Here is a 3,834-nt window from a genome sequence, read left to right on the forward strand (position 1 = left end):
CCGAACCAGGTTTTAACCGAACTCAGCCAACCAACCGGTCTGCGAGAGTTTTGTTAAAAAGGTATGGAGTGAAATATATTTAAGCTATAGTTGGAACGTTTAAATAAATTAGAAATAAAAAGTGCGCGGCTGGCTGAGGAATCATGGATTTGGTTAAAGTCGGGCTGACCAAATGTGCTAGCGATCGTTTGTTATTAAAGAAGGAGAAAAATTCTATTTAAGCAGTAGTTAGGAAATAGAGAATAATAGGAAATAAAATGGTTGCAGCCGAGACTCGAACCCACGAACCAAGTTTTAGGCGGAAACGCAGCCAACCAACTGTTCCACGAGTAATTTGTGAAAGAGTAGGCAACAAAATATATTTAAGGTATAGTATTTAATAAAAACCCTAGTTATAAGAACATAACTTAGGAACGTACCCGAGACCTAATTTCTCTCCCGAATCCTTTCTCCTCTCGCGGCGCGTCGGCGATTTTCTGTCGAGCGAGAATCAAACGAAGCCGAGCTTAGGGCTCAACTCCGGCGATCGGCCAAGGCAAGGTTCTGGGGATTCTTCACACCGCCGAGCTTCTCTCGACGAGGAGAAGTCTGGAGCACGAGGAGGAGCCGCGATTTCGAGTCTTCCAATCAGAGCTCCGAGACCTAGAAGTCCTCCTTGCGTTCGGTTGTGAGTTCAAGAAGCAAGGTAAATTGCTACTCACCTGCAGTAGGATAGCTCCGATTGTTCCTTTCTTTTTCCGAAAGTTTTGGGATAAATTGTAGGTGGTTTCGAGCTTCGATTTCTTCTCCCTTTCTTGTGTTCGGCAGTAGTATGCTTAAAGAAATGTTGCTAGGGGTTTAAGAGATTTGCTTTCTGCTTTTAAATTTGGCAGTAGCATGATTAAAGTATTGGAAGCTTGAAGGGATTTAAGTTTGTTCCTTGTTAAGATATTTCGGTTTTAATGAAAGGTGCATGTTTCAATTATGGAAGTGCTTTAGTTTAGTCTATGTAGCCTTGTATGGAATTTTGAATTAGATTTGGAGCCGTAGATTTGATTTCTATGTTGTGTTGGTTCTTCAATATAGCTTATAGTTTTGGGGACAGATTTGGGTTCCCTTTGAAGATGTGTCACCTTTATGCTTTGTTGGTTTCTTGTGAGCAAATTTTGGGTTGGATCCAAGGTTGTTTTCTGAGTTAGTTTTAATTTGCTGGACAATTGGAATTGTTGAGTTGGGTTGCTTGTGCTAGCTTAGCGTGTATTGTTTTCACGGAGAGTTACGGTTGCTGAGCAGATTGGAAGTAATGTTTTGGGTGTAAGGTGTTTTGCTCCATGTGTGGGTTTTAATTTGTGCCTAATGGAATTTCTGTTTGGGTTAACAGTACCGTGCTTGATTAGTTTGGAATACATTCAACAGAATCTAAACTTAAGATGAGTTAAGCTTAGATTGGTAGTGTTCTACTATTTCTTATGTTCCTGTGGAGTTTAGATTTTCTTTGCTGAAATGCGTAATGGAGGTAAAACAAGATTAAGGTCAATGTTCTTATGTGAAGCAATAGGATTTAAGTTCTTATATGCTCCTGTTAACTGAAATAACTATGGGCTGTTATAGAAAAGAATTTGTGAATACTGTTGAATTACCATGATCAGTTATTTGCCTATAGGTTAATGCTATTGTGAGTAGTTGATCTATTAAAATTTTGATGTGGAGTCCTGATGACATTGTTGATTAGCATATAACAGATTTACAAGGTCTACATCATTATCAGATTTTAGTTGTCAAATATCAATTAACCTCCATTCAAGTTAAGCATGGGATGCTAGATGTTAAGGTGAGAATTGGTGTTATGAATTAGCATATCTAAATTTTTAACTATTTGGCATCATGATAACATTATAAGTTTAGTATGCAGTTTTCTATTAATTTAATATGCAGAATTAAGCCTAAGTTGGTATGTAGATTTTTATTTAGTAGTATAGTAGTATAGTGCAGAATTTGTGTTTACAGCAAGCATGAACGACTCTATTTAGAGCTTAGAACAACCTTTCTTTCTTTGTATTTCTGCCGGCCTGAACAGCTTTACTTGAAGCTTAAAACAACCCTTTCAATTTGTAGGATAAGCAAGTGCAAATTCAGTTTCGAGTTAGTTTTCTTTGCAGCTGTACAAAACCCGAACTGCCTTTTATTCCAAGTATATAGTTAGATTTTTCTTTAAACTTTTAGTTTCCCTTTGTTTTTCTATTAGGCAATGAATATAGAATGGCTTGGATTAGGTATTGGTTTATTAGGCTAATTGGAGGTTGATCCGGCAGTGATTTTTGGTTATTTATGATGAAGTAGGTAGTGTAATCCCCTTAGTGCAGAAGTGTGGATGAAAGGGTGAAGATGAGCATATGTAATATGATGTTTTGGTGAGTATCATGTATTAAGACTAAAAGATGATTTGAATTGATGTAAATGAATTTAACAGGTGAGAAGTATGTGAGTAATTTAGATATGCAAGTAGTAAGTTCAGAGTAAAAGTTTAGTTAGATATTAGAATATAAATTAAAGGGATTTATATATTGATCGATATAGATTTTATACTGAGGATTCCTTTCTGACCATAAGTTTAATGGCATAATTGATGTTCAGAATTAAAGTATTTGGATGTGGCAATATCAAGGATTCCATTTGGTCTCAGCCGGTTACTAGAATATGAAATTCTAGGTTTATAATTGCCATGTGAGAATTTTAGTGCAGATTTTTTTTATTAAGCATTAGTGTGCAGATTTTTAGTTAACATTGAAATGCAGATTTCTGTTGCATTGCAGTATAGAATTTTGTTAAGCATTGTAGTGTAGGTTTGTTTTAAGTATGTAGTTTCTTTAGTAGTGCAGATTTGCTAATAGATAGTTTATGGATAGCATTATAGAACAAGGCTTTAGATTTTCCTTAAATATGTATGATTGTGTGTTACCTAGTTGATTTTACTTATAGATGCATATGGAAAAATACCCTAACAGTATTTTGGGTTTAAGAAAAGTATAAAAAAGATAAAGAAAAGAATGAAAAAAACCAAGGTCTTAAATTGATCCTAAATTCCAGAAGTTTAGGATTAAAAGCACACTAAGTGTTTAAATAAATGCCAAGGCATTTTGTTATAAGAGAATTAAATAATAACAAGTATAAGGAAGTTATAGTTAAAAAGAAAATAAGTATTTTACTTTTTAATGGCATGTACCGGACACAAGGTCCATTGGGTGGACTCCAAGATCGCCCTTAGGCACAAGATCGCCTAGAAGTACCTTAGTAGTTTCGGGATTAGCTACCTCGACTCATATTAAGGATGCGCGCAAATTGGTACAATGCCGGACCCAAGAGAAGTTGATTATTATTTTAAAGTAATAAAGTATAAGTTTTGAAACAAATGAAACAAGCTTCATTTATGCTTAGAGTCAGAAAGTTTAATTCATTTGAATTCTATCATGCAGTATTAGTTTTGTTTGTTTCCTGATTTGATATTTAGCATGGTTAGCTTTATCTTTCAGCATGCAGTTTTGTCCTTGTATAGCATGATTAGCTATTAGAATTACATGAGTAGATTTCTTTAGTTTTTCTTTGCTTTTAGTTTGACATGAGCAGTTATGTTTATGCTTTATTTTCTTTTAGAGCATATAGTTTCTAGTTCTTTCTGTATACATGCATATTCGTGTTTTTGTGAGTTAGATAGCGCTTACTAAGCAAATTTTGCTTATAGATTGCACTTTTTCTTACTGCAGATACAGGAAAGGAAAAAGATATAGAAAGGAAGGTGACAAGGAGGTGTTCGAAGGATGTGTGATGCCAGGACTATGGAAGCTGATCCGGTGGTAA

This window comes from Zingiber officinale, chromosome 7A (assembly GCF_018446385.1).
Source record: "Zingiber officinale cultivar Zhangliang chromosome 7A, Zo_v1.1, whole genome shotgun sequence".
Taxonomy (NCBI): Eukaryota; Viridiplantae; Streptophyta; class Magnoliopsida; order Zingiberales; family Zingiberaceae; genus Zingiber; species Zingiber officinale.